The sequence below is a fragment of the Suricata suricatta genome, chromosome 5, assembly GCF_006229205.1.
Source record: "Suricata suricatta isolate VVHF042 chromosome 5, meerkat_22Aug2017_6uvM2_HiC, whole genome shotgun sequence".
Lineage (NCBI taxonomy): Eukaryota > Metazoa > Chordata > Mammalia > Carnivora > Herpestidae > Suricata > Suricata suricatta.
In genome coordinates, this window is record NC_043704.1 from 87,668,747 (window position 1) to 87,681,072 (window position 12,326).

Sequence of the window (12,326 nt, forward strand, 5' to 3'; positions counted from 1 at the left end):
ATTGGGGATAATGGAAAATTTCACTCCTATAGGGCAGCACATGATGACAATCTAGGTTCTGTGGGTAATCAGCTGAAGACCCGAGAAATGGATTCAACCTGCAGGTGGCTTACAAATATGAAGAACCAACAGGAAATACAGATAAGTCACTTTTAGCCAACTGTGGGTTTGAATAGATGTTTCTTCATTTCCTGAGGAGGGGGGGAAGTGATGGGGGTATGACAAAGCACTAACAAAAAGGAAAAAGGGAGCATCACAAGAATTGAGTAAAAGCATATCTCTGAAGATAGTCTACTACAGAGAACTGCAGAAAATTTTAGAATACTATCTTACAATTTCCCTGAGATTCAAGTAGACATGACATCTATTTAAAAAAGAAGAAGAAATAAGGGAAAAACATGAAAGAGAAACCATAGAGTGACTTTTGAGGGCAATAGTAACTGGAAAGGAGCAGGAAGGATGTTTCTGAAGCTGGTGATGTTCCTTCTGAATCTTGAACTTGGAGCTAGTTACACAGTTGTTTGTACACAGTAAAGATCCATGAAGGTGTATTTTTAGATACAGTTACTGCTCTCTACATATATTTTAGTACAATAACAGAGTTTAAAGGGTCAGAAATGACTAAAGAATCAGCAGGGAAGAAAGGCAATAGAATACATGAAAGAAGGCTCAGGGTGGGAATAAAGAACCAAACCCAACAACAGCAGAAATCAAACCTGGACATGAAACACTGAATAGCAACACTAACAGTGAGAAAGCTAATAAGCTGTGTAAAGTCCTAATTGTACACAGCGCTCAGAATGCAAAAGCAAATTAAAAGTTTATAAAAACTTTTAGAGGAAAGATGACATTCATAATGGAGAATAAAGATGCAGCTGAGAATCATAGGTTTCCCCAGGGGGGTAAGTATTGAAAAACTGAGGCATAAGTGGAAAGAACAGTCTGGAGCTGAAAATACTTTTGCTTTTGCTGTTTAAAGGAAGCTACGTAGCGCCCGGCTAGCTCAGTCGGTAGAGCATGAGACCCTTAAAGGAAGCTACCTTAGCTTTAGTTCAGGCAGAATTTATGAAAAGATCAAACAAAATACATCTAAGAACAAAAACTTAAATACAATCATAAAATTTTAAACCATGTAAGCATTTAAGAGAAAAAATGTAATCCTGTGAGGACAGAAATGTTTGTCTACTTTATTTCCCGTCCATGTCCCCAGTGACAAGATAAAAGTGTGACCCATACTAGCCGCTCGATAAAGCTTTGTTGAATAAATGGCCAGAAAAAATAAAAATACATTTTCAAAACTGTTTATCATTAAAAAGGAAGAAATGTTGCATTTATCTTCAGCAAAATAAATGCAGAAGAAAATAAAATTATGTGTATTCACATTTGAGGGAGAAAAACATCTTTTGGCAAAGAATTTCATACACAGCTAAGTTTTTCTTCATAGATGAAGGCAAAAGAGACACATTCAAATATAGAAAGACTCAGAAATAGATCACTTACCAACCTTTGTAGAAAAAAATATTCTTTGATGGTGTATTCCAACTTACTAAGAGATGACCAACATAAAAATCTAAGATTATGGTTATGTTTAAAAGACAGTGATGAGCACTCAAACTTGCTAAAGATAGAACTAGATCTAATTAAATCTTTAATATAATGAGAAGTAAATATCAAAGGGTTGCTTAAAATAAAAGATAGTTAATGTAAGAGTCATTATTTACCAATAATTATCTGAGTTCAGTTATATAAATAGACGTGAAAAAGTGAAACAAGGGACTCATGGTAGAGAAATGAGAGAAAGAAGGGTTAAAGTGGAATAAACTCCCATTTTAATTATGTAAAATTTTAGATGTGTCATTTTATCCTTGAGTTTTATTGTTATATGAATATAGTATATTTGTGGAGTGCCTGGGGGACTCAGTTGCTCAAGCATCCAACTCCTCATTTCAGCTCAGGTCCTGATCTCACAGTTCCTGAGATGGAGCCCCACATCTGCCTCTGCACTGACATCACAGAACCTCCCCTGCTCATGCTCACTCTCTCTCCCTCTCTCTCTCAAAATAAATAAACTTTAAAACACATATAGAGAATATTTGTAATACCCAGAGGTGACTTCTATCAGAATTACAAAATATAAAGCTTGTAGTCAAAATCACAGTAGAAAGTATAAGCAAATAAAGTTCATATATAAAGTTCACACATAAAAAAAATAAAGGAAATTGACAGCATTTGAAAACAATGAACAAAATAGTAATGTGAGTGGGCAGTCACCCCCATAAAAGAGAGAACTCTTCATAGTGGGCAAAAGTAGAAGCAAAACATCCACCTCTTAACAAAACAATGTATAAGAGTTAAGGTGAGAAAAAGAAGAAAGAATAAGATATTTATCAACAAAACACAGACACAAAGAAAAAGGGGGGGAGATACTAATTCATAAAACATACAATTCAAGGCATTAAATTTGAAAATAGTTATTGATAGAAAGAAATAACCATTAATATTTTAAAGTAAATAAAATAGCTAATTTCATTATTTAGAAACTCAAGAACATGTTGACAGGAAACAATTGTACTACATATTAAGTTAAAAATAAAGCAAAATAAAGTCCAGTTAACTTTGTACACTACAAATTAAACTCTGACTCAGTTTTATGGCTCATGAAAAATTTGTGATTCTTTGTTACCTGGTTCCCACTTCTGATTGATGGCTTGCTTAGAAACATGTTATTACCATCACACCATACTTTGGACACTATTACCTAGAACCTTCTCCAATGGATATTAGTTTGAAGTAACGCTAATTTGCTAGCCCCTTTTAATTACTGGATACTCATTCTAGTTCTTGTCTACTATTTAAAACTACGTAGCTTTCCTTGGACAAAGTTCAGCCAAATCTTTTCTTCCCTAGTGGCCCATGCATTGAATTTCCGGTTGTCTAAAGTCTGAGCCTGCCTCTACTCTGATCAAGATACAAGAGGCTGCGGTTGGAGATTTCTCAAAACCAGATTTTGAAAGACAGGAAGAGTCAGAAGAGCCAGCGCAAAGGTGAGTGGAAAGAGGTGCAATTGTCCCAGAGAATATGATTAAAAATGGCCAAAGATAAAGTTACTTATAACAATAAACTTGCTTTGCATTGAATAAGCCACAACCTCTGCCCTCAAGAAACTTCCAGAGAGTGAGCAAAAATAATCTTATCACTTAAAGTATATAAAGTATTCTTATGTACATGATCTCACCTTTCATAATAGTTCGTCATAATCGTCAAATAGGTGAAAAGCTATTGCCTTTTCCTTACAAATGAGGACAATTGAGGCTCACGGCCGACCTATGATCACACAGCTCAGGCAGAGCCAGGAACTGGACCCAGGACTTCTAAAGCCAAATGCAGTACACTTTTGATTTTTTAGGGAGAAAAAAAAAAAAAATGAATCTTTTTCCTCCATCATCTTAGGTTGTCCAGAAATGGCTCTGTGGATTAGATTGACAAAAGACAGATTAATATGAGAAAAACAAACAAATTTAGTAACATGTGCATCTCACATATGCGTGGGAGCCCTTAGTGATAAGCAGCTTATATAGGTGGTTAGAACATGGGCTGATGTGGTATCTTAACAAAGCCACACATTTTTAGGGAAGTGAGAAGACCAAGGAGAAGGACTTGCAGCTTCCAGGGGTGGCAAATTGGGGCAGAATAAGTATACTGGAAAACTGATGGCAGATAAAGGCTAATTTTAGTAAAGCTCATTATGTAGATTCCTCTGGCAGTGTCTTTGGGCTAATAAGGACCTTAGAGTTGTCTTCACTGATTAACTTCCGTCCTTTCTGGTAGAGAGGGAAATGGAGAGACTTCTACAAATGTATGTCCTGCTTTTTAGGCAAATAGAGAGGGTAGGGCAGAGAGATTTTCTTATATTTGCTTCTTCTCAATTACTTTCACCTCATCATAATGCTTACACCCAACGTGGAATATTTCAGGGGATGTTTAGGAATATTCTGCTACCCTTCACTTTCATGCTGCCTCTTAAAAAAGCAACTCTGGAACACTGGTCATCTGCTTAGCCCTTCCTTGGCTCACATTCCCAGGAATTGACATTTGGAGGGAATTCAGTGGGTTTGCTGCAGACTATTGCTCTAGCAGTAATAGGTCACAGAATCTTAGCTTTGTGACAGCTCAAGTCAATGACAGGCATAATACCATGAAATGATTCCTTCAATCTCTTAGAATAAAGAGCATTGCCCTGAACTTTGGGGACCACAAGGGATCCTGCGGAGATTTGGTCCAGCTTAGGATCAGTCTGCTAGCAGGAGTGGCAGAACAAATAGTGATGACCCGCCTCTGCTTCAGCTGGGAAGACTACTTCTGCCTGATCTCTGTCTGCTGGCTTGACAGCAATATTAACTTCAGCTTCCGTTTCTCTCTCAACCCCCTGCTTTCACGGTGTCAGCAGGAGCCTGGACTTGTGAAGACTGATGTTCAGCACGCATATTGATTCTGAGTAATTCTTCACTTTTTCAAATTAGGGACATTATTAAAAATTTTAAGTAATTATATGTATTGGTGACTGAGCCACCCAGTGAGTCGGCTGTATGTAAGAATGTAGAAATGACAGATCTCGTGGAGATCTGATTCCCAATTAAGATCAGTCAATTCTCTTAAGCACCGACTCATTTGTAAATATAACCAAAAGTGCAAACTGTTTAATGAGGAGTTTGAAGTTCTAGGAAGGAGAGAAAAACTTGAAAGAGATGAGCTCCAGCCAGGATTTTGAACCCAAACCAATGAACTCACTGTGCAAAGCACCTGGGAGAATAATTAACTGGCTTTAATCTTTCTTTTTCAGGTTGTTGATACCTTAATGTACTTTAAACAGAGAAGGCTTTTAATTTTTTTTAGGTTTTCTCTTTTTAGAGCTTTCAAAATTATAAAGTAGTTTAGCTTTTATTTAAAGGGCCACAGAACCTTTTGAAAAACATAAGAGATCGTTGTATTCTTTATTTTTAATCCCTAAGTAAAACAAATTGCCTAATTAATGAACTTTTTCAATCAAGGTCATGTAAAGAGCTTGGTAGAACTAAAAAATATATTATAAAATATGTGTCTCCAAACTACAATGTTAATTGTCTGTAAAAAGAAACATTGATTATTGGATATGAATCTTCGTCCCATAAATTCAAAGTAAATATACATGTATCTGCCAAAAGAATATAGTCTAGTAAGAGAAAGTGGACAAATAGAATGATCTTTCTTTGCTTTTAAAGGCAGCTTCCACAGATACAGAGGAGTGATTATTCCAGACTTCCTGTGACAAGTCTATGCAGTTGACAAGTATACAGAGTCAAAACAATTTTGTTAATGTTCTCTTCCCTTTGTTCTCCATTCCTGGGCTTAGGGCTGGGTAAGAGAGGCTCTGCTCTGAAGCCCACACCTGAGGGAGCCCTGGGATCACAAAGTACAACAGACAAATACCAGCGTCTAACCCCTCCTGGCACTAGTACTGCTCAGGCCCTGGAGAAGGGCTTTTCTGCATCTCTTCCCCATGGTGTCAAGACCAAGAGCCATCAGGCCTGAATTCCATGAGCAATTACTGAGCTGCAGACGGAGGGGACAGACACTGCTCCAGAGCATGAGGAAGAATCCCCGGTGGCAGCACTCGGATAAAAGGTAAGACAAGCCCAACCCTTTTCTCAGAGGCATGCATGCAAGAGGTTCTGCTGTGATGAAGGGATCAATTTCCAGTTAGTGACAAATGTCAATTCTTCAGCCTCTCTTTAGGTTTCAAATCATGTTTCTGAAACAACTGACAAGCCACCATGATATGTGCAACAGGTGCACAAAGTGGCTTAAAAGCAACTACTTTGGGAGTGTTAGACAATTTGTGATTCTAAATGTGCAAATATATGTATATATAAATGGAGATACTGATTCTTTACATTGGCAAGTAGAATTGCTAATAGTTGTATAAAAGTGCTTGAAAAGATTAGATTTTATAACATTCAATTTTAAAATTCAAGTGTTAAAAGTTTTGACTTGAAATTCTAATAATATATATTAAATATGATTTATATTTTGACTCTAATTTTAATAGATTTTTTAAACATTTTATTGAAAAGAACTATTTTGAACACATTGAAATCCTTTAAAATTTAAATTTCTTGCATTTGCTTTAATTTACATTTTGAAGAAAATTTATTCATATCCTATATACTTTGAATGAAACTGTATTATTACTTTCTAATCCTTCAGGCCAATATGAATAACACATCCAATCATGGTTGAAATATGAAATACCTTGGAGTTGAGAAAAGAAAAATCCTGTAAAGGAAAAATTTAGAATCCCAAAGAAATGATACGTTTAACTTTTAAGAATAGAAACAAAAAAATTAAGGTATCTCTTGTAAACATGAGCCACATGACATATTTGAATAGGACATCATAAATCATTATTTTTTAGTTAAAAAATTATAGATCAAGACAACGACATGAGCAAGGATATTTGAATGGATCAACTTTTTTAATAAATGAAAATTTTAACTGATGGTCAAAACAGTGAGAATAAAAAAAAAGGATTACTCATATGAAATTCCCAAATCAGAAGCAACAAATGTGACTCTGGCTTGCCGAATAAAACAAATTACATTCATAAAATCAGGAAATTAAATAAAAATATAAAATTTGGAAACTTTACTCTGTTTGTTAGAAAATTATCTTAGAAAATTACCATCATGTCCTTCCGATAGTGCAACATTTTCTAGAAAAACATAATTTGATTAAAATTATTCATTATAATTTTATGTTGGAAAAGACTTGCAGAAAAGTTTGTTTGACCTTGCCATTCATTCAAATAGGCAAAGAGGCTATAAAACTGCCCTTTCTATTTTAAGATTAAAGACACAGTATTTTACAGCCAATCTTCAGAGATCAGTTTTGACCAATACGATGTTTGTTACTGAAACATATAGTTAATTTACACGCACACACACACACACACACACACCACTAAACATAAAACAGTTGCAATTACAAAAGTAAACACACAATTATTAGAACTGAAACTATTTGAATAAATGATGAACAGTAAATAGTTTTAAATAAAGATAAGTAACTGCTAATACAGAACACTGGAATGATGTTCTGTGGCACACTTATTTTGTGGCCCTTTTATCACAATATTACATAAAACAGTGGAACATTTCTAGATTTTGTAGAAGTTATTTTAAGTAGTGATACTAGAATGGGAAAACAGGTAAAACATTTTTTAAAATAGTGAAATAAATGTTACTACTTAGGACTGACTGCTTGGCAAATACTCCTGGTTAAGAACTGGCGATGGCTATTAATGGAATTGTTTTCTCTTCCCTAGGACTGGCTGTGTGAATTATAAAAGTTAAGATATAAACTTTTAAGATATATCATTCAGTAAGAAAATAACAAGCCATTATTCATAGTTTAATTATATAATTACACTATTTATTATAACTATAAAATACATTTTATGGAGTTAGAAATCAGTATATAAGACATCATGGTGTATTTATTATACCTGAAGGGGGAAAAAAACAATATATTTTAGTTCTCTATTTAAAAAGACATCAGGGTCCCTGGGTGGCTTAGTTGGTTAAGTGCCCAACTCTTGATTTTAGCTCAGGTCATGATCTCACAGTTTGTGAGATTGAGCCCCATGTCAGCCTCTGTGTTGATGGCCTAGAACCTGCTTGGGATTCTCTCTCCCCCCTCTCTCTTTACCCCCTCCCCAAGATAAACAAACCTCAAAAATAGATATAGATTCACAATAAATCTATAAAAATACACTTTGGACATATAAATGAATGTTTAGATCCACTCCTGGGAAGTGAGCAATGAAAATTAAACTACACTAAAATACCAAGTCTCAACTGTCAGATTGGTCAAAACTAAAAAGAAGAACAATATTCTTTTGCAAGGCTACAGAGACATGGGCACTTGTACATATTGCTGGTGGGAAAGAATATTGGCACAACTATTATGGGATGGAGGTTAGCAATGTCTAAAGTAACTACATATGTGATTACATTTGACCCAGTGATTCTGCTTCCTAGAATTCCTTCTGAAGATAGACCTCTAATAATATGAAAATGAGTATACACAAGATCGTCAATTGTAATTAAAAAATATTAGAAACAACCTAAGTATCCATTCATAAGACAGTTGGTGGACACAGTACGGTACACATAGTATACATTCTCATTTAAAAAGGGCAAGAAGGGGAACCTGGGTTGCTCAGTTGGTTGAGCATCCAACATCAGCTCAGGTCATGATCTTAGGGTTTGTGAGTTCGAGTCCCAGGTCGGGCTCTGGGCTGACAACTCAGTGCCTGGAGCCTACTTTGGATACCGTGTCTCCTTCTCTCTCTTCCCCTCCCCCACTCATGCTCTGTCTCTCTCTGTCTCTATCAAAAACAAATAAACACTCATTAGCAATTATCCTTAAGTTCCTGTTACCTAGGAATACGTTTGTCAGTTATGAGATAGTAATTTTAAAAATGGATATTTTAAAAATAAAGGATAAACCTGGAAGTTAGAATGTCTATACTGGGAGGAGCCAAGATGGCGGAGAGGAAGGGAGCTCTGTAAACTTTGTCTGCCCCATCTATCAAACTGAGAAGGACATTACTCTCATCTGCAAGAGCGGAAGGAAAAAATACGGACTCCAGAAAGAAGAGAACCTCAACGATACCTGAGTGAGTGAGTGCGAACTGGGGAGACTGGAAAACGGGCCAGCCCGAGACGGGCAGGGTAGGTGGGAGCCCCAGCCCAACGCGGGGCAAGCACGTGGAACCCGAGAGACAAAGGGAAGAGACAGAGAGACTGAACACGCTCATAGTACTGTCTCTGGGGAAGAGGTAAAGAACGCTTAACCACACTTGGAGAGAGAAGTTCGCTCTATAGATAACTGCTGGGTAGCCCAAATCCCAAACCCAGGTGGTGCAAGGGAAAGAACAGCTTCCAGCCCTGCGTCATCTTGGCGAGGAGTCAGCGGCCACGATGTCAGGGGCGGTCACTTCGACCTCGGTTTTGGGAGTGGAAGCACACACCTTATTTCCACAGCACATCTTGCCCCCAGCATTGGCTGAGCAAATCCTGAATTCCTGGTGCCAACAGGGAAAAAAAAGCCCCCAACTCTGTGTGATCCTGGCAGGGAGTTGGCGGCGGTGGAGGCCTGGGCACGCACTCAGGCTGCAGGAGCTCCCAGCTCATTTCCAGCAGCGCCCTGCACCTCGGGCAACAGCTGCGCAAAGCCAAGAGAAACTCATTCCTCCCCCAACGCAATGCAATCCTGGCTGGGGGTTGAGAATCTGCAGTTGGGTTTGTGACGGGTACACTTCACCTCCTGCTATGCATCTGCCTCAGGCAGCACACCTTGCCTCAGGCAGGGGCAGCCAAAATCCCTGCCTGAGCCAAGAAAAAATGATCCCTCCCCCTAAGAAGTCAGCCACCAAAGTAAATACATCTCATCTGTGGTAGCATAAAAGTGCATGGACTGGACATTGAACTGAGGCAGGCCTGGAAAATACAGCCTGGTTCAACCATGGCACAAGGAGATTGGACTCATTCGAGTGTCCTACAGTGCGTAGTTCAAGCAGAGATTGGTGTGCCACCATTCTACTCTCTGTAGACACCAAGGCGGAGCCTCTGTGAGCAGCCGAGACCTACCACACCAAACCATGCCTATCCATGAGGGGGAGCTGCTGCTTTTTTTTTCCTATAATTTTTTTCTTTTTCTTTTTTCTTCATTTTTTTTTCTCCTTTTTTGTACTTATTTTTTATTATTATTACCTTTTTTTACTTAAATTTTTTAAAATTTTTACCCTTTGTTTTCCTTTCTCCTTTCTCCCTTTTTTTTACCTTCTTGCAATCCAGATATATTCTCCTGTATCTTATCCTTACCTCTTCCCTTAACTGGTCATACACTTTAAGACTGTCCATTGTCCTTTGTTATCTCTGACCCCCTTTCTTTTTTTTTTCTTCTTCTCTTCTTTTCATCTCTTTCCTCTCCATTTTCTTTCTTTTCTTTCCCCCTTTTAATGTGTTTGTTTGTTTGATTTGTCTGGGCATTTGTGTGCTTCTGTTCCCTCTGTGTTTGTCTGTCTGTTTTCCTTCTTAGGGCAACACCAAGAAACAAGCCAAAGTGTGCAAGACTGCGAGTCCCAAATATCGCTGAGTAGGGAAATAAAATATTCAAAGACACAAAAAGAGAAACTGAGAGACACCACTAAAAGAATATTTCCTGAAACAACAGGCCCTGGAGAGTCAATAAGCCTCCTTTAACAGAGAAATATTAACAGGTGCACAGTGCACAATGATCTTTTTAAAGCTGACAAGAGAGAGAAAACTAGCAAAAATGACAAAACGAAGGAACCCTCCCCTGAAGAACCTCCAGGAGGAAGTCACAGCCACAGAACTACTCAGGGCAGATCTAGACAACATACCGGATCACGAATTTTTAAAAATTGTCATAAAATTAATTGATGGGGTTGAGAAAAGCATCAAAGAATCAACCGAGACAATTACTAGGCACTTTGAAAATAGGTGTGATGAGTTTAAAAAGGCTATAGATGAGGTGAATAACAAAATGGAGACCACCACCTCAAGGATTGACAAGGCAGAGAGAATAGGAGAATTAGAAGATATAGTTATAGCAAAAGAGGAAGCTGAGAAAAAAAGAGAGAAATTAATCCAGGAGCGGGAAAGGAGAATTCGAGTCCTGAATGATACAATCAAACAGAAAACATCCCTATCATAGGAATTCCTGAAGTGGAAGACAGAGAGAAAGGGCCTGAAGGGATACTTGACCAAATTATAACTGAGAATTTCCCAAATCTGGGAAAAGAAAGAAACATTCAAATTCAAGAGGCACAAAGAACTCCCTTAAGACGTAATTTGAATCGACCTTCGGCATGACGTATCATAGTGAAACTGGCAAAATATAAAGATAAAGAGAGAATTCTGAAAGCAGCTAGGGAGAAAAGGGCCCTCACATACAAAGGGAAACGTATCAGTGTGGTTACAGACCTATCGAATGAAACTTGGCAGGCCAGGAAGGAATGGCAGGAAATCTTCAATGTGATGAACAGAAAAAACATGCAGCCAAGAATCCTTTATCCAGCAAGCCTTTCATACAAAATAGGAGAGATAAAAGTGTTCCAAACAAACAAAAATTGAAAGAATTCATGACCACCAAACCAGCCCTACAGGAAATCCTAAGAGGGACTCTATGAGGGAAATGTTGCAAAGAATACAAGGTGCCAAAGACAGCACTATAAACAAGAATTCTAGGGAGAACACAATGACTCTAAACCCACATTTTTCAATAATAACACTGAATGTAAATGGACTGAATGCTCCAACCAAATGACACAGGGTAGCAGAATGGATAAAAAAACAAAACCCATCTATTTGCTGTCTACGAGAGACTCTTTTTCAACCAGAAGACACCCTCAGGTTGAAAGTAAAGGGATGGAGAAATAACTATCATGCGACTGGAAGCCAAAAGAAAGCTGGAGTAGCCATACTTATATCAGACAAACTGAAATTTAAAGTAAAGGCAGTAACAAGAGATGAAGAAGGACATCATATAATAATTACAGGATCTCTCCATCAGGAAGAGCTAACAATTATAAATATCTATGTGCCAAATTTGGGAGTGCCTAAATACATAAAACATTTAATCACGGAAAGAAACATTCTTATTGACAAAAATGTGCTAATTGTAGGGGACTTTAATACTCCACTGACAGCAATGGATAGATCAACCAGACAGAAAATCACTAAGGAAACAAAGGACCTGAACGACACATTGAAATAGATGGATGGAAGTGATAGATATATTTAGAACTCTGCATCCTGAAGATAGGAAATTCACCTTCTTTTCAAGTGCAATGACACATTCTCCAAGACAGATCACATACTGGGGCATAAAGCAGCCCTCCATAAGTCTAAAGTAATAGAGATCATACCATGCACACTTTCAGATCACAATGCTATGAAACTCGAAATTAACCACAGGAAAAAGTCTGGAAAACCTCCAAAAATGTGGAGGTTAAAAACCACCCTACTAAAGGATGATTGGGTTAATCAGGCAATTGGAGAAGAAATTTAAAAATATATAGAAACCAATGAAAACAAAAATACAACAATCCACAAACTCTGGGATGCAGCAAAGGCAGTCCTAAGAGGAAAATATATTGCAATCCAGGCCAATCTCAACAAACTAGAAAACGCACAAATTCAAAATTTAACAGAGCACCTACTGGAACTAGAAGGGAAGCAGCAAGAGCACCCCAAACCCAG

General features: G+C 37.6%; 1 long non-coding RNA gene across 1 annotated transcript in view; it reads left to right on the plus strand.

Annotated features, from left to right (window-relative positions):
• Positions 1-5,531: 5,531 nt before the first annotated feature.
• LOC115292739 overlaps positions 5,532-12,326 on the plus strand; it is a 46,452-nt gene continuing 39,657 nt past the window's right edge. The window contains exon 1 of the long non-coding RNA XR_003909111.1: positions 5,532-5,661. This is a non-coding gene — a long non-coding RNA (uncharacterized LOC115292739). The remainder of the gene's footprint in view (positions 5,662-12,326) is intronic.